Below are 19734 nucleotides of genomic sequence, written 5' to 3'. Positions count from 1 at the left end.
TTTCAAGTAGTAACTTGGAATCACTGAAGGGAGCAGTTAGGTTTGTCCAAAAAACATCTGAATCACTGACTTGGTTATTTATTTTTTCAATATCGTCTTGCCAAATAACTGTTTATCATTGCTTTGTTTTCAAGATGTTTTGCTTTCATGTCCTACGAGAAAGGAAAATGCTGCTCTGTGCAGCACACCTAATGGATCACACAGGCATAAAATATAAACATTTTCAGCATTTGTCCATTTTAGGCAGTGCATCTTTCTGAGACTAATTTATCTTGTGAGTCATTTGGGTATGTTCATTTTAAACCAGTATGATTTCCACACTGAGTAGAAAAACTAGGTCATAAATTTAAAAATTATTAGCTACTACAACACTTTTGAAAAATCAAACTTCTGATTAGTGTTTGCTCAGTGGCCCAAGAGGCAAGAGCTCCGGGCGTCCACCCCAGTTCTGTGTACCTGTGGCATGACATGAACTGCTCCCCTGATTTTGCTAAGATGGGACGTCCCTTCCTGGGCCGATGACCATGACATCACAGCTTCATTCTTCATCCCTTGTTTTGTCCTCCTTGTGAGTAGTCCAATGTGCTTTCACAACAGCCCTCTTAAATTTAGCTCAAACCACCCAGACTACATGAAGGATATCCTAAACAATCATGACTTGTAGGTTATAAGAGAATCACAGTCTTCCTTGTGTCTGTCACTATTTAATCTGTTGATCAGGCAGCAAGGTGAATTGTGTCCTTGTGTCTGGATAAAATCTTTGTTTCAGGCAGGTCGAGTACTGAGACTTGAGGCAGTGTCAGGAACGCTGGGTAACGCTGTCCAGGGGTCAGGAGACTGTGTGTCGTGCTTGGGCACCTCACTTGGGCACAGAGTCTTTTGTGTTGTGTGTCTTGGTGAAGACCTTGATGGGAAGGTCTCTGCCTTCACTGCTCTTCTGCCATTGTCAGGATTGATCAAGGTGACAAACCACAGCAGGTGGGTAATGAGAGGTGGAGTTTCAGCTTCACCAGCCTTGTGAGTCTTGCCTTTGACTTAGGGGTGCGCTCTGTTCTTTGACTCTGCCTCAGACTCCCGTCCCTTCTCAGTCCAGGACTGTTTCCTATTTTCCTGAATATCTCTGGAGAGCCAAAACCGTCAGCTCAAACTTTATTCCAGTTTTTTATTTAAACATTTTTTTAAATTTTTTTTTTTCAACGTTTATTTATTTTTGGGACAAAGAGAGACAGAGCATGAACGGGGGAGGGGCAGAGAGAGAGGGAGACACAGAATCGGAAACAGGCTCCAGGCTCTGAGCCATCAGCCCAGAGCCTGACGCGGGGCTCGAACTCACGGACCGCGAGATCGTGACCTGGCTGAAGTCGGACGCTTAACCGACTGCGCCACCCAGGCGCCCCCTAAACATTTTTAATTTTGATTTTCAGATTCTATATAATCTATGTTGTCAGCATTGAAGAAATCAAAGGCTTACATGACACAGACTATACCCTTCAGATTCCTATAATATAGTTCATTTATTCAAAAGAACTTTATCAGATGCTGTACTGAAAAGTGATATATTTATACGTGAGAAAATAGAAAAAAATAACACAACAGATGACATATTTAAGTGACAAAATATTGATACAAATGACAGCAGCTGTGGAAAGGAGAGAGGAGACTGCATGTAATAATGGAAGGATCACGGTATCCAGTCTGAACTTTGCCAGTGAAAGTGTGAGCTACCTGGAACCGGAAATGTCAGCACCACCTGGGGATTATTAGAAAGTGCAGACTGTACCTACTAACATAGGATATGCATTTTAACAAATCTTCAATAAGCTTTGAGAAACACTGCTCAAGAACACTCAGATTAGGCTATGCTAATTATTTATTACTTACATACTTGGCCTATGAGATAGTCTCTCCCAAACTGTGAAGCTCTGAGCTCTCCAGGCCCTTCCTGCATCTCTTGTATTAAGTAGGATGATTATGAGCATGGATATAGTCAAGAGGTTGGTAGTAATGCAGGGTTTCTTTCTGGAATTTTATTGAAATTCTACTGTGCCTTCATTTTATTTATGCTTGCACACACACCCAGAAATCTGTGGAGCCTTAGGCTCATTGCTAAGAACAATAGTATAGACTTTCTATGGTGTTCCATGCTTTGTGTGAGATGCAGTGATGGATAACATGGTCTCTTCCTTCAGGATCTCCACAGAATAAATGTGTAGAAAAGATCTACCAGAAGTATAAATAAATAAATAAATAAATAAATAAATAAATAAATAAATAAATAAATAAATGCAATGTTAGAGGCCACTCTCAAAATGGTAAGCAAGAAGACATTTAAAAAATACTCCATGATCTTGTATTTTAAAATCAACTCAAGGGGCTCCTGGGTGGCTCGGTCGGTTAAGCGTCCGACTTTAGCTCAGGTCTTGATCTCACGGTTCGTGGGTTCTGAGCTGTCAGCACAGAGCCTACAGTCTACTTCAGATTCTGTGTCTCCTTCTCTCTCTGGACCCCCTCCCCCCCCCCCCCCCCCCCACACACGCTCTGTCTCTCTCTCTCTCAAAAATAAACATTAAAAAAAATAAAAGCAACTCTATTGAGATACCGTTTATGTACAATAAAATGCACCCATTAAAAAAAAACACTTGGAGGAGCCACTTACGAGTGTATGAGCATGAATGCCTTTGACGGGAATGATTAATGCCAACTACACAGGTTCAGAATGACTCTCAAGCTTAAGATAATGGATGAGAAACTCCTCTATAAATTACCACATGCTATTCAATGTTACCTGTGTTTTCAGAGAAAGTTTTCATGGAGAGTATACACCTTTCGATGTAATCTGTGGGTTGAGCATGTAGCCTGATTCCCACTTTTGGTTCCCAGCTGTCACTCTGTGAACTTCCCTTTCTCTCTCATAAGGACACTGTCCTTGACCTATGTTCCTGAATTCTTTTTTTTGAGGTGTTTTCGTTTTCATTTTTGTTTTTGTTATTTTCCACTTTAGGATCTTTGAGCCATTCTCCTTCTCCTGAAGAGTCAGCATGATCTTTTTAAAAACTCCTTATAAATTAAGACTTAACAATTAATTATTATCATTAATATAGACAATTATTTAACATAAAACATCAGCTAAAAAGGGACCAGATTCCCAAGCTCAGGAAAGAGCAGTAATCTGGCACAAAATACATGAGGCTTATGTGTTATCATTTGTCAGAAACTTAAAAGCATGTGGAAATTTAATTTTTGTAATATTAATCTCATGACCCACTTATGTTGGTATGAGTCAAACACCACCAGCTTCAGACACCACGTTATTTCCCCTCCACTCCCAGTACATAATTTCTCCCAAAGTTACAAAACGTTAACAGCTTATACCATCACCGACAGCTGAGAATGATGGTTAACCCGTTACCAGATGCGGAGGACTTTCTCACCAACCATAAGGCTTATGGAACAGAATTAAGATGTACAGCTGTTGGCTGACACGTTTTTCCATTAAAATATTTTATTTCCAAAGAATCATATGGAATATTTAAGGAGCAGCATAGCAAATTTTCTAGTTATTTGTTGCTTTTGGTGGGGTAGAGGTTGGAGGAAGAAGCAAAGACTGATGTAGGTCATATCTGAGACAAACTTGTAGTAGTAAAATTCCTAGTTGGAAAAATATTTTGAACCTAGAAAATTAAGCTGCATGTCAAAAGATTTATTGTAGTTATAAATATTGGACTGATGACTAGCCCTTCATGTATTTCGTCTCTAATTGGGACATAGAGTGTGGATAATTAACATACTTAGAACTTTCAGGGTTTTTTTTAAATTTTTTTTAATGTTTATTTATTTTTGAGACAGAGACAGAGCATGAATGGGGGAGGGTCAGAGAGAGAGGGAGACACAGAATCTGAAGCAGGCTCCAGGCTCTGAGCTGTCAGCACAGAGCCCGACGCGGGGCTCGAACTCACGGACCGTGAGATCATGACCTGGGCCGAAGTCGGACGCTTAACCGACTGAGCCACCCAGGCGCTCCAGAACTTCCAGTTCTTGAAAAGTAAAAAAAGAATTAAATACAAACACCTATCACTCTCATACATGCCTGTTCTCCCCAGAATAACTTGTGGGAAAGCACTGGCTCACAAGTTGCTTTATTATTTAGAATTTATTCACTTTTTAAGTCAAGAGGAAGTGAATGCATGTCCTTTGCCTCTGCCTCTGTGACATTTATGTTATTCTGTTATGACACGGGGAGCAATTATGTTTGATTTAACGCAATACATTTGATTGGGGTGACATTGTTAGGAGTTCTGTGTTTACTGGGTCATCTGCAAGTTTTTCAATACCACTGAGTGCCAGGTGAGAGCTAGCGAATTGGATTACTCATATTTGGAAAATCAAAGGAAAATTCAGTGTTTTGTTTTCCTTAAGGGAACTGTTTATTTAATCTAAATGTTATATAATGACTTTTATAATTGCTTCCAAGATTTTTCTCTCCTTGGAACCTGAAATTTTACAACTATGTTAATTAATAACGTTCTGCACTTCCACAGCACCTTTTTGTCTGAAAATCTCAGTGTTTACTTGTCTTTATCCTGTCTTCGGGGAGAAGTGAATCTGTGGGTTTTTTTTGCTTTTTCCTTTTTAAGTATAAAAAGTGCATTGATTCAGAATGCCCGCTTTTTGTCCAGCATCGCATTTGTGTGGCATATTGTGCCAAGAAAAGGAGGGTCTCACCTGCTGTTGTTCTCAAGACTGAACGGGCCCTGGCGACTTTCCTGCCCGCACTTGGTGATGGCGTTAGAGAGCATGCAAGAGCATTTCACAGACCTCTTGGAGATAAAGATCACACTTTCACTTTTTAATGTTTATTTAATATTTGTTATATTTTAGGTGAAGCCAAGTAACTGTGAACTCCACATCCACACATTCTGCAAAATAATGAAGTCATAAACTCATAGGCTAAGGCAAACGGCAACCACAAGAAGCTTTTGAGACCCACAGATGAAGTCTAGAGTCCTTGTGCTAGCAAGTTCCTGCGGCACCCACCCACCCAGGGTCTGAAAAGAGCACACGTTCATTATCTCACAGTGTCTGGAGGCCCAAAGTCTGGGAACAGCTTACCCACGTTCTTGGCTTAGGGTCTCCAAAAGCTGTGATCACAGTGTTGGCTAAGTGGTGTCAACGTCTGGAGGCCAACTGGGGAAGAATTCACTTCCAGGCTTACTCAGGGTGGCCACAGTCCTTTCGGTTGTAGGACTGAGGACCCTGGCTTGTTGCCGCTGTTGGATGCCAACTGCTCTCAGATCCTGGACACCACCCCGAGCCCCATGCCAGGTGGGTACCATGCCAGCATGGCCACTTCTTCACAGGAAGCTAGGGAGACCATCTCTAGAGTGACTCTGCTAACAAGACACAGTCTTATGAACATAATATAAACACAGAAGTGCATCCCGCCACCTTTGCCGTTCTCAACTAGACAGAAGCAAATGCCAGGCTTTGCCCACAGGCAAGGGAGATAGCTGTACAAAGCCGTGAGCGGCAGGAGGTGGGGATCATGCCCCACCCTACCCATAACCGGTCCTATCAATGCAGGTTAGGGAGAGCAGCATATAATGGAAAAACCAGTGACTAAAGCTAGAAGGGCCTTATCTCTTTCTCAAGTCAACAAAGAAAGTAAATTCAGAGAAAGCTGTGTCGTGATGGGTCTGGCAGCTCCACCTGTGCTTCTGGGGCCTCTGCAAGTTTTAGTACATCTTCCAGGCCCAGCTTCCAGTCTTAAGGGCACTTCCTGGCCCAACATGGCTGTTAATGGTTACAGCCGTCAGTAGCATAAAGAAGGAAAAGCAGACAGAGAAAAAGTTGGAGCGGCCGGAGCAGCCTCCATAGCTGTCCTGCAAGTCCCGCAGAGCAAGGCATCGGTTTGGACATATCTGACATGTTGCTGAGGGCCATGTGAGCGAGTTACAGCTGAGGGAGAGGCTGGGAAAGGCAGTTCCTAACTGGAGCTGTTGTTGCCAAATAATGCAGGGGATCTTTTACGAAGGAAGGAAGGGTGGTAACTTGCTGCTTCTGCACAGCCGGCCCCGGGAGTTCCTTGAGGTTTGCTGACACTAAATGCTGAAGTGCCCTGTCTGATACTGACCTTCTAAGGAAACCATGCTCCGAGGTCAGCCTCCAGCCACCCCAAACAGAGAAACCATGTTGATTCCTGCCCGTGCTGGCAGAGGCATCTTTGCCATGGAAGGTCCCATATGTGGACTTACCCATCCTTGCCAGAGTTCCTGCCTTGGTAACATGTGCAGTGAATCAATCAACAGTACTCGGGGCTTGTTTTGACTGATTCCACCCTTCATCTCCACGCTCGGTTCCCAAAACTCTTGGGTCGGAGTCCTGGATCAGTGCCCATCTCCCTTCTACTCAGTGATTTATTGCCTGTTCTGTGTGCTGGCTCCATTTCAGGACACAGATCACTCCCTTTTGCATCTTTCTGTTTTTCTTTTTAATGTTTGTTTATTTTTGAGAGAGAGAGAGAGAGAGAGAGAGAGAGCACAAGCAGGAGAGGGGCAGAGAGAGACACAGAATCCAAAGCAGGCTCCAGACTTTGAGCTGTTAGCACAGAGGCCCCGCCCAATGCAGGGCCTGAACCCATGAACCGTGAGATCATGGCCTGAGTGGAAGTCGGACTCTTAACTGACTGAGCCACCCAGGCACCCCTCCCTTTTGCATCTTTGATGCCAGGTCCTTGTCTGGGCAGATCCCGTTCTCTGTCCCTATGCTCCTGTTACCATCTACAGCTGGGAGTGACCCCAGTGTCCTCCATGTCTCACGATCTGGATCTAGGTCCCATCATGTGCTCTACAGCCTCAGCCTGGCACTCTTACAGCAATTACCTGGGCCGTGGGGAGGTCAAACAACTGGGAATACTAGCACAGGCACATAATACATGCTCAGTGAAGATCTGAGCTGGTTTTAATGGGTACTGCATTTCAGGATAACAATCTTGGATCTTACTGATGTCAACCTCCCTCACATACTCAGGTTATGTTCTTTTTTCCACAGAGATTATTCCAGCACAAGTCTAAGACCAGTTAGGTCTCAGGCAACAGTCTTGGGACCTTACTTTGTCAATGCCAAAAATAATTTGGGTGAGACTCTCAATCAGTGGTGAAATATTTGGGAGAATATATAGGGCTTTGAGCCCCCAGGGACATGGCTGCTGGGGGGTGAAGGGAAGAGAAATGAGAATTCTGCTGAACTGCCTGGGGTTCCTGCTCCCCTGTTTTTATCTGTGGCTGAAATCCTTCCTCCTTACATTCCCAGCACTGTTGTTGGAGATTCTACAAATGATTTGCTTCCCTGAAATTACACTTCTCTGTTAGATGATTGCCTTAGCCTATTCCTCCCTCCAAGTCATCTCTCTGCCCTAATGTCTGACTTATGTTGACCCACAGGTTCTGAGTCTGAAGTTACAGGCATATTGGCCAGTATTCTTACCCTCTTCTCAAAGCAGTTGGGACACCACACTGTCACTTTTCATTGACACTACTAAGATTTATGAAACCTCTCTTTGTGCAAGACACTATTCTTGGTATTTGGGATAGAGGGATGAACAAAAGAATGTCCTTAATCTCTTGTCATTTGTAATCTATAAAAAATCACAATGAGCAAGTAAGTCAATGGCAAACATAAAAACATGAAGTAATGATAAATGCATTGTAGGGAACTAAAATAAGCTATGGTATTAATGAGTAACTGAAGTTTACATGATTAAGAAGGGTCTCTGAAGAATTAAACTATATGCTGAGATTTATTCCCCACAGACAAGATGTGGAAACAACCTAAGTATTGTGTCCATTGACACCTGCCAATTGTGACAATATGAATGGAACTGGAGGGCATTGTGCTGAGTGAAAGAAGCCAGAAAGAGGGAGACAGATACTCTATGGTATCACTTACATGTGGAACCTAAAAAAATCGAAAAGTCAAAGATGTGGAAACACAGAAGTAGAATGACTGACGGTTGCTGGGGTTGGGGGAGGGGTGGAAATAGGGAGAGGTTGGTCCAAGGGTACACCCTCTCAGTTAAAGGATCAGTAATTCTGAGGAGCTAATGTGTAGCACGATGACCATAGTTGATAATACTGTATTGTACACCTGAAATTTTGCTGAGAGTAAATTTCTAAAAAATGCTTGAGGGATACATGTGCGAGGGGATGGGTGTGTTAATTAGCTACATTGTGGGATGTATACCAAATTACCATGTTGTATACTTCAAATATATTACATTTTTTATTTATATTTATTACATGTTGTAAAGTAAAAATATATTTGTTAATTACACCTCAACAACAAAAAAATAAGAATGAGTAAAATAAAAATTAAAAAATGTATGTACTAAGATCTTAAAAAATACCTGTCACTAGAGGATTGATAACATAATGTTTAGTGCATCCATATAATATGCTGCCACTAAAACTAATGATGATGTACATTTGGTCAAAGTGGAAGCTGTACATGCATCTGATGTGTGTATGAGTTTGCACAGCAGAACATTTATAACTACCTCTGGGTGGTAAGATGAAGGGCTATCTTCAAAAATATGCTCTTTATGTTTTTTTCTGCATTATTTTTTACAATGTGTAAGATTTTATCTTATGGTAAGAAAAGAAGAACAATAGAAGTACTTAATAGAGAAAAAGGAATCCGGATAGGCTACCTCTAAGCATCCTTTCTGCAGATGGAGGTTGATGACCTTGATCCTCACAGAGAAGAGCCGTTCTTCTTACTAACTCTGTCTCTGGCACCTGGACCGAGTACTACCTGAGACTGGGTTTATTAGAGGTCTGTCTGAGCAAGGAGGGAGCCACGCGCAGCTGCTTACAGTCACAGGGAAATAGGACTTCAGACAAGCTAATGAGAGGAGACAGAAACAGGCCACTGGAGATGTCTGCTGGTCACTGAGCCATAAATCCTTTCCCCACTTACTCCCCTCCTGCCAGCTGTGCACTGTGACCTGGTGTCTAGGAGATCATCCACATTCAGTGGATCGTGGGGCAGCAACAGAGAACCAGCGCAGAAGCACTTCTGTCTTTCCAAAGGGGAGGATTATGCGGGTCTGAGAACAACACGGATGGTTACATTGTGCTGATCTCTTCTTTATGGTCAGACGCTTACTTTGCTCAGTTGACTAAACAGTTAATTATCATGAAGACATAATACTCCAGACTGACTCTGAAAGTGGGAATCAGACCAATCATTATATGGGCACATTTATCCTATTTTTCCATTTTATTATACTCCTGGATAATATTCCATCCAGAACAGTCAGTATGCACTGAAGTACAATACATATTGTACTAAAATGACAATTTATAGCTCTACAATAAATGCAGAGACTCATTTCTATGTACGTTACAATCTACTGACTCCTTGAAATTGGATCCAGAACACCTGGAATAAGAATGTCCCTTAGAAATCATCTTGTCTGATTCTGTTTCCAATAGCAGCAGAGAAGCTTATCTCAAGAATTTGAGAGTGACAAAGAGCAGGATAGAAACTGCAAATGATATCACCCTTAAAGAAGGAAAACCTCACTGGACCGGATACACTCTAATATGGCTTTTATCTGAGATAACTCTCTAGTCTGAAAGGCACAGAGCAGCTGGAAATAAGCTGAAGGCTCTCGCGTTATTGACTTGAGATATCCGAAGACAGAGTTGGGAGCCGCTAGAGAAGCTGGAAGTTGAGTTGAGAAATTCTGGCAAGAAGGAAGTCACAGATCTGTGTATAAAGTCCCCTCAAATCCTTGGCTAACTCCTGATACGCATCTGCCTGGGGAAAACCCGACAGAAAGCAACAGATGAAAGGTTGAAAGAAATTTCAGTTGCTGCTCTTCATAAAAGAGAGAGAGTTTAGAATTCGAGTCTGGCCATGTTGGAGGACTTGGTAAATTCACCCTATTCACAGAAACCCCACAAGTTCAAGCCGTGGGAGCAAAGACTGTGTCCCAGATCTAAAGGGTTCTAGGTCTAAGCATAAACCATGAGACCTACTCCAGAAAGTATAAAACCAAGTCTCTCTGAGTTCAGTGTGATCAGCCAATAACTGCCTGCCAGAACAAAAATCAACACCATCCCAAGGATGATAACAGAATCCAGAGTCTCTGCAACACGTCATGCACAGGGTCTAGTACTTATTAAATATCAGTAGGTATGCAAAGGAGCAGGAAGATGTGACTCATAGTCATGAGAAAAATGAGTCAGAAGAACCAACCCTAAGATGACATAGATGTTGGAACTAGCAGACAAGAATTTTCAGCAGTTCTTGTAACTATGCTCAGTCTAGACGTTATCGACTTACCGTTTCTCAGCCTCGACTTTGCTTTTCTGTGACCTGCTTTGTGATGTTGGAGCAAGAGTCTGTAAACATTTCTCTTTTGCCAGCTGTCCCAGTATTGAGCTTTGTTAACAGAAGGTCCTGAATGGGGAGGCTGCAGGAGGAAGGAGTTTCTCTTCCTGGTTCTGTTGTGCTTTTAATTAAAAAGGAATTCTGGCTCTTGCAGTATGAGGCTGCCAGAAGACAGGGTGACGCCCAGCAGGTGGCTTTCCCCGTGAACTTCAGCAGCAGGTCAGCAGGTATCTTCCCACATGTCTTCCCACTTGGGGGCGGGCACACCAGGAGGTGATTTCCTGCTTGCCATCCCTAGCCTGGAATACATCGTGAACTTACCTGCTGTTCTATGTGTTAACACCATAGCTTCTCTAATGATGTATGAATCTCAGTCTTGGCGGGGGCGGGGGGAGGGGGGAAGTGATTTATTCCATGTCTATTCATGCCTCGGCTCCCAATATCTGCTATTTATATAGTCTTTAGAATTCTCTTTACCTCTTAGTGGTTAATCCCCTGACACTAGTTAATAATTCTTTCTATTATGTTTTTCCTATTCAAATTATTGGTGTGTTTTCTACCTCCTGACTGGACCCTGAACTACAAAATGTTTTTAAAATGAACACACAATTGTTGTAAGATATGTTTAAGATGAGTAGGAAATCTCAATACTAAGATAATATAAATGATTTATAACATTTCTAAAACAAAATTCATGGCATGGACTTAATAGCATATTAAACATCTTGATTGCACAACAAAAGAGCGAGTCCAAAATTAAAATTGGATGATGACTATATTTCTCTGAGAAACTGAGAGAACAGAAAATGAAGAGGTAGGTGCTGAGCACCTTAGGGACCTGTGGAATCCTGTCACAAAAGGAGACCATGTATATAATTGTAGTCTCAGAAAGAGAGAAGGAAGAGAAAGTGGGACAAAAAATATTTTTAAAAAATAATGGCTGGAACATTCCCAACTTGGGAAAACAGAAATCTATAGATTCAAAAAGTTCAGCAACTTTGAAGAAGATAAATATGGAGAGCATCGTCCTTAGGCACATGATAGTCAAACGGCTGAAAATCATGATAGATAATCTTGAAAGCAGACAAGGAAAAATGATTCATCAATAGAGAGCGACAATCATATGCTGACCTTCCAGCAGAACTAGCAGAGACCAGAACTCAGGGAACAATATCTTTAAAGTACTGGAAGAAAAAAAAAAAGTCAATTCTGAATTCCTTCAATAAAATATCCTTCTACAATATATAAAGTTAAGTAAAAACAAGTAAGAATTTTCTCAGATAATTAAAAGCTGAGAAAATTCTTCAGCAGCAGTGCTGACACTACAAGAAATACTGAAGAGACTCTTTAGGCATAAGAAATTACCCAACATGAAAAATCTCATCTGCAGTTGGGAATGAAGAGTACCAGAGACTTTATTTATTTATTTTTAATGTTTATTTATTTTTGAGAGAGACAGAGACAGAATGCAAGTGGGTTAGGGGCAGAGAGAGAGGGAGACACAGAATCCGAAGCAGGCTCCAGGCTCTGAGCTGTCAGCACAGAGCCTGATGCTGAGCTTGAACTCACGAGTTGTGAGATCAGGACCTGAGCCGAAGTCAGACGCTCAACCGACTGAGCCACCCAGGCGCCCCAAGCACTAGAGACTTTAAATATGCAGGTAAATATAGTAGAAACTAATTGTTCTCCTGAGCTTTGTAAAATACATACAATCAAGTAAAACAAAACAAAACAAAATTTATAACCTATGCAGATACAAAACATATGAAAACAGTAACACAGAAGAAGGAGTAAATGGAATTGTAATGTTGCAGCATTCTTACATTTTATGAAAAGCAGTAGAATATTAAATCTATGTGGAATGTGACAAGTTAAAGTGCATGATATAGTCCCTGAGCTGCGATTTAAAGACGAGATGTACACCTAAAAAGGAGAAATTAAAATGCAATAATATGGTTGCCAAATTAATGCTAAATAAAGGCTATGGGGGAGAAATAAGTGAGACAAATAGAAATCAAAATGTAAAATGACAGACTTAAGCGCAGTCATATAAAGAATTGTATGTAAATGAACTAGGCACTCCAATTAGAAGGTAGAGATTATCAGATTGCTTTTTATTTAAGAAAAGTAGTACCTGACTTGTGTACAAGAAATACACTATCAATATAAAGACACAGGTATGTAGGATGTAAAAGAGTGGAAAAAATAAACCATTCAAAGAGTAAGTATATGAAAGCTGGTGAATACCAACACGCTTGAAGACAAGGAATAGTAACACAGTGCATTTCATAATGATAAAAGGGAAAACCCATCAGGGAGATGTAACCATGTATATATATATGTACATAAAAACAGCTTTGAAATACATGAAGCAAAATGGACAGACGAATCGAGATGTAGACAAATCCAAGATCATAGTGTGGGATTTTACCATCCCTCTTTCTTTAATTAGCAGGAGAACTGGACAACAAACCAGTAAGAATGTAGAATGTGTTTAACAATGTGATTGGCCATGTGATCAACTGACGTGTATAGACCAATAAACAGAACAAAAGGATACACACCCCTTTCAAGCACACAGCACATGCATATCACTATAGATTATATACTGGGCCATAAAAAAATCCTTCATTAGTTAGAAAAGATTGACTCTTATTGAGGGTGTTCTCTGACAAAAATCACATTAAATTAGAAATCATTAAAAATTAATTATCTAGGGGCACCGGGGTGGCTCTGTTGGTTGAGTGTCCAACTTTACCTCAGGTCATAATCTCAGGGTTTCTGAGTTAGAATCCTGCATCTGGCTTTCTGCTGTCAGTGTAGAGCCCAATTCAGATCCTCTGTCTCCTCCCTGCTCTCTACGCCTCCCCCACTTGCGCTCTTGTTCTCGTTCTCAAAAATAAATAAATATTTAAAAAGTTAATTATCTAGAAAAGCCCAAATAAGGGAGAAATTAAGCGGCACACTGTTAAATACCCTGTGGATGGGGCGTCTGGGTGGCTTAGTTGGTTTAGCATACAACTCTTGATTTCATCTCAGGTCATGATCTCATTGTTATGGATTCAACCCACATGGAGCTCTGCACTAACAGTGTGGAGACTGCTTGGGATTCTCTCTCTCCCTTTCTCTCTACCTCTCCTCTGTTCTCACTCTCCCTCTCTCTCTCAAAAAATAAACTAAAAAATTAAAATTAAAATAAATAAATACCCTGTGCATAAAAGGGAAAAAAAATAGAATTTAAAAGTATTTACAATATTTTTTTAAAAATAAGCTTCATGCCCAGTGTGGAACACAGTGCAGGGCTTGCACTCACGACCCTGAGATCAAGACCTGTGCTGACATCAAGAGTTGGATGCTTAACCGACTGGCCACCCAGAAGCCCCCAAAGCGCTCACAATTTAAAGATAATGAAAACAATATATAAAACTTGTTGGAAGCAGCTAAAATAGTGCTGAGTAAAGTTTGTGACATTAAATCCTTATATTGTGTATCATCAATTTTAAACCTGCTTTTTTAACCTTCCAACTTAAAAAGCTTCAAAAAGGTGTGCACGTGAAAGCCAAATCAATAGAAGACAGACACAAAATTAACAAAACCAAAAGTCCATTTTTAAAGAGATTAATAAAATATATTTTTAAAAATCTGGTTAGGTAAATCCAGAAATAAAACAAAACACATATCTTCTTTTTAATTGCTGGTATTAGCAGTTTAACTACCACTTTTACATACCTAACAAGGTAAAAAAGAGGCTAGCATAAAAACTATAAATTCGACAATAAGTTGGACAACTTACTGAATTAGAAAATTTTCTGGAAAAAACTTTTCAACATAGACACAAGATGGAATTGAAATATGAATAACCTTTTATCTGTGTGACACTGAATGTTTTTTAAACAAAATTCCAACAAGGAGAAAAACTATAGACCTAGATATTTCAATTGTGACAAACATGTAAGGAAGAAAGAATATTAATTTTATACAAACTATTTCAAACAATAGGAAGGAGTCACACTGCTCAGCTGGTTTTATGAGACCAGTACAACCCTGATAAGAAAAACAAAAATTTCCAGACACATGACAACAAGAGAAAATTATAGAACAGTATCTATCATGAGCAGTGAATATAATGTGAAAATCCTTCACAAGGTATTAGGAAACCAGCCCATTAATATATTAAAAAAAAAAAAAGGCTAAGTCTCGTTATTCTCTAGGAATGCAAAGTTGGCTTAACAATAAAAAAAATCAGTGTTATTAACCACATTAAACAATAAAGAAGTATTCAGTCTTGTCAATAGATGCAAAACAAGCATTTGACAAAATTCAGCACTGTCCTCTCCTGGCATTTATGACTGCCAGCAGCTCCTCGCATCTGCTGGGTATTTGCTCCTCATTTCCTCAGAGACCCTTCCTCTCTCGTCTCTCCCTGTGGCTCTCGGGTCTCCATCATCCACCAACCTCTCCTCTGAATTCCACACTTTGGTAGGCACTGCCTGTAAGTCTACTCTTTGGTCATCTCACACCTAGTGTGTTCAGAGCTGGACTCCTAAACCACAAATAAATATTCCTACCCCCCAATCTATTTCTCCCCTAGGCTCTTCCTTCACAATAGATGTCATTATAATCTACCCAAGTGTTGGCACAACGGCTCTGATATCCTGCTTGATTCCTCCTTCTTACTACTCTCCCAGTCCACTCTATCAGAAAGAACTAGACTTTCTATATCCACAGCACCTCTCCGCTTATGAGTCTCTGCTCACCCTCACTGACACCACCTTGTGGAAGTACCACATTAGCCTCTCTTCCTACTGCTCTTCCTGACTCCCCACTGGCTCTCCATGTCTACTTTTCATATAGCATCTGGCATGATCCTATTATTCCTCAGTTTAAAGCCTCTAGTGTCTTCCTTTGCATGACAAATATAATCTGAACTTCTAGGGGGTCTTTAACATCTGCTTAAAGTGGCCCTCGTTCATCTTTTTGACCTCATTGCATTCGTATGCACAGTCACTCTCCATACTTTATCCACACTGGCCCCTTTGTTCCTTAAATATGCCAATTCTTCATGACCTAAGGAATCTAGGAATAGATGCTAAAATAAAGTTTGGCTAAACTCAACCTGTCCTCTAGTAGAGATGGGGGTGACTATTATAAATACCTTGTGAAAGTTTTCAAATCCATGTGACATACCAGTGTGATGTGTGTGTGTGATACTCCTACATTTATTTTCCTATGTTAACATGCAATAGATTATTAATGCAAATGAGACCTTGTTTGAAGACAGAGCAAGGAAGTGAGGGAACAATTCTACTTTGAGTCATGGGGGAAGGGGAAGCCCAGAGGGATACAGAAAATGTGAAGGGTGAATCCTTAGACGGAGGAAGGAAGGAAAGAGAAACGAATGGGAAGGCAGGAGGCTGGGTTAAGGGGGTCTAGCCTGGATAGAGTTTGGATCTGAGCACAGATGAAAGTCTTAACTATCTTGAGAACATAGTATCTGGAATAGAGAATTTGTGATATGCTGTCAAAGGTGGAAGAAGAGAGCAGACTTGGTCATCAGACCTGACCCTAAGGTAATAGACAATCCAACAGAGCTGGCTGCTCCTTGGGAACAGATACAGTGAGGTGATGAGGGGCAGTCCAGCCAGGCCAGAATAGCATGGTTTCCATGGTAACACACAAGCAGCTGATCTAGGCTGGTTCCATGGGATGACCTGTGGACTCTCTGGATAGGCTGGTGACCAGTGAGTCGAAGAGCTCAATGCATGTAAATTCTGGCCACCTAGAGGGGATACCAGATTGGATAGCAGAATTTGGCACATCCCAGCTAAGAGGGTAGGACCAAGGTCCAAATCCAGTGAGACTAATAAATAGCAGGGCAGGTCACGTGTGGGGGAACGTGTGGAATGAGGCAGTTAGTGGCACACGGACTAGGGCTAAGGGTAGCAAGATTTTTTAAATGTGCAAATTGAAAAGCAGCTACGTCAACAGAGGAGCAACATCAGAAACATCAGTAGCATGAGGGCCTTGATGCTGTATCACTTGCACCCGTGCTCCTTATCATTTTGGGCCGAAAACCAGTTTGTCTTCAAACAGCTCTTAAGGTGACATTCACAGTTACTGATAATTGAGACTTACATCTACAAAAGGAAAGGACTGCCAGGCAACACGACTAAAACCTGACTGATGGTCTAGTGCCCCAACACACAAACATCAGTGATGTTAAGATAGTAAGACATAGGGGCGCTTGGTGGTTCAGTCAGTTAAGTGTCTGACTTCAGCTCAGGTCATGATCTCATGGTTCATGGGTTTGAGCCCCATGTCCTGCTCTGTGCTGACAGCGTGGAGCCTGGAGCCTGCTTCACATTCTGTGTCTCCTTCTCTCTCTCTTTGCCCCTCCCGTGCTCATGCTCTGTCTCTCTTTCAAAAAAAAAAAAAAACATTAACAATTTTTAAAGAAAAGGTAGCAAGATATAAACATCAAGATAGCGAGATACAGACATCATCACGAGAAATAGAAACCACCACACCTGAGCGTCATCCCATGAGTGAGGTTGGCCAACTGCAGTTGCAGGTAGTGAGTGGTAATGTGAATATTTACATTGTTCATGGTCTTTTGAAGTCATTATAACTTTAACAAATGATTTATTAAGTGTTTATTTATTTGGGAGGTGGGAGGGGCAGAGAGAGAGAGAATCCCCAGCAGGCTCTGCACTGTCTGTACACGGAGCCCTGCATGGAGCTTGATCTCATCAACTGTGAGATCATGACCTGAGCCAAAATCAAGAGTCCCACACTTAACTGAGCCACCCAGGAGTCATGACAAATTACTGTTTTAAAGATCTAATGACTTCAGGGGCCCCTGGCTGGCTCAGTTGGTTAAGCATCTGACTCGGCTCAGGTGATGTTCTCACGGTTTGTGAGTTTGAGCCCCATATTGGGATCTTCGCTGACAGTGCAGAGCCTGCTTGGAATTGTCTCTGCCCCTCTCCTGCTCATGCTCGCTCTCTCTCTCTCTCTCTCTCTCTCCCTCAAATAATAAGTAAATACATACATACATACATACATACATACATACATACATACATAAATAGAGTAATTTGTCAATTGATGATTTGTATCACCTTCCCCTGCTCTCAGTTCTTCGATGCAGAAAGGATTAACTGCAGGCATTCTATAAAGTGGCCACGTGCAGGGTTGAGTGGACTTAGGGACCACCAGCAGACCATTAGACTTCTACTCTAAGAAGTGAACCCTTAAGAAGTGAAGTGTTCTGGAAAGCTTTAGAGAGGAAGTCAGCCCTTTAGGGTGACCATGTTTACTCATTGCCTTAGTTACCTGTAAATGTGCAACAAAATATCCCCAAACTCACATGGCCTAAAGCAGTAAATGTTGATTACCTGGTCAGGAATCCTGTGTGACCTGGCAGGGTGTCTCTGTCCTGGGTTCTCTCGTGCAGTTATAGCTAAACTGTTGCCCAGGATAATAGTCATTTCAAGACTTGACTGGAGCTGAAAGCTTCACCTCCAAATCACTTCTGTGCCCATTGGCAGGCCACATCCTCACTGGACGTTGTCCAGTACCTCGCCACATGGACCTCTCCTTGTGCTGCCTGAGTGTCCCTATAAATGGCAGCTGGCTTCCCTCAGGGCAAGCAATCCAAAAAAAGAACAAGAGAGTGTTCACAAAAGAGTTTCTGAGGTGAACGTCACAGGCTTTTTATAACTGAATCTGGAACTGATACACCATCACTTCTGTTATATTCTATTACTTAGATGCAAGTCACTAAGTCCCACCCAAACTCCAGGGGAGGGGGTCACACATGGTGTGAATACCAGGAGAGAGGGGTCTTGGAGGCCATTCCAGAAGCTGCCCACCAGAGTTATCATTTAACTCAGTAACAGGCCTTACTCTCTGAGTGGCAGGTGGCCCTGAGTACTGGGTGGAGAGGGGAACAATGAGGACACTGTGTTGTAAGATGTTGGCCTGCCTCTGACATGAATCCTAGAAGTACACCACAAAGAGTCATTACAGTTCCCATGTTATGATAAATCTAGAAAAGCATTGAAATCATCGGTGTAATCAAATTAGAGCAAAAACATGTACAATCTAAATAATTATACCAAAATATATCTTCACACGTTTTGGAATATAACAGAAATTATTTTTAAAAATTGCCATGAATATATATTTATAAATAGCAACTGTAAAAACACTTTTCAGAACATAAACAGCTTAGTGTAGGATATTTTGAATACACACATAGCTCACTTACCTTATCCTAATATTAAATATTAATAAAGAAAATGGTAATTATAATTTTTTTCTTAAAGAGATCAACTTTCTAAGATAGTATCAGCTTAACAACTTTCTAAGCTAGTATCACAGCTTAACAGATACTATCTCAGTGTCGCCACCTCAGGCCCCAAATAAAACCACTAAAATAAATACTCATGGCTGTTAATTTTATAGTCACTATCTGGGAATACTTTTAGCACAGGGTTAGATTGCGTGAACACTGAGACATGCTGGTAGCTCACTAAGCTTGTAACATTTGGAGCAAATAAGGGGACGTAGGGAAGCAGCAACAATTAGGAATTGAGCCCGAAAGGGTCATCACAAACTAGGCTTCTTTCTAGGTTAGTCATGGACACCGAAGCCTGGGGACGTGAACGAGGCAACTGTGTCATTAGAAGTGTGTGTGCAGGGCGCTGGTCGTGTTGGTGTCGGTTATCATGCTGGGCTAGTCAGTGGGAGTACACAAGGGTGAGTCCTGGTTTCCTACAGCTTCAGGAATGAATCTTTTTCAGAATTATTTGCTGGCCCCTTCTCTTTGGCTTTAACATTTATTTTTTTTTTTATATTTAAATTTGAATACAGTTGACACACAATGTAACATTGGTTTCACTGTGGTATTTTAACGGGGATTGCGTTGAGTCTGTATATGGCTTGGGTAGTATGGACATTTTAATACTATTGATTCTTCCAATCCATGAGCATGGAATAGCTCTCCATTTGTTTGTATTGTCTTTAGTTTCTTTCATCAGTGTTTTATAGTTTTCAGAGTACAAGTTTTTCATCTCCTTGGTTAAGTTTCTTCCTAGGTATTTTATTCTAATTTGTGCAATGGTAAATGGAGTTGTTTCCTTAATTTTCTGCTACTTTGTTATAGGTGTATAGGAACTCTACCAATTTCTGGGTATTAATTTTGTATGCTACAATTTTACTGAATTCATTTATTACTTCTAATAGGTTTTTGGTGGAGTCTTTACGGTTTTCTATATATACTATCATGTTACTTGCATATAGTGACAGTTTAGCTTCTTCCTTACCAGTATGGAT

The 19734-nt window shown here is 41.1% G+C and overlaps 1 long non-coding RNA gene across 3 annotated transcripts in view; it reads left to right on the top strand.

Annotated features, from left to right (window-relative positions):
* LOC109491750 overlaps window positions 1-19734 on the top strand; it is a 105912-nt gene that overhangs the window by 46199 nt on the left and 39979 nt on the right. For 2 of the 3 annotated variants that reach the window (XR_002145205.2, XR_006585831.1), the window contains exon 2: window positions 4879-5322. The exons of the other annotated variant lie outside the window; for it this stretch is intronic. This is a non-coding gene — a long non-coding RNA (uncharacterized LOC109491750). The remainder of the gene's footprint in view (window positions 1-4878; window positions 5323-19734) is intronic. 3 annotated transcript variants of the gene reach the window in all.

This window comes from Felis catus, chromosome D1, assembly GCF_018350175.1.
Source record: "Felis catus isolate Fca126 chromosome D1, F.catus_Fca126_mat1.0, whole genome shotgun sequence".
Lineage (NCBI taxonomy): Eukaryota > Metazoa > Chordata > Mammalia > Carnivora > Felidae > Felis > Felis catus.
The sequence above is the reverse complement of the archived record's forward strand: the minus strand, read 5'-3'. Positions and strand labels throughout refer to the sequence as shown.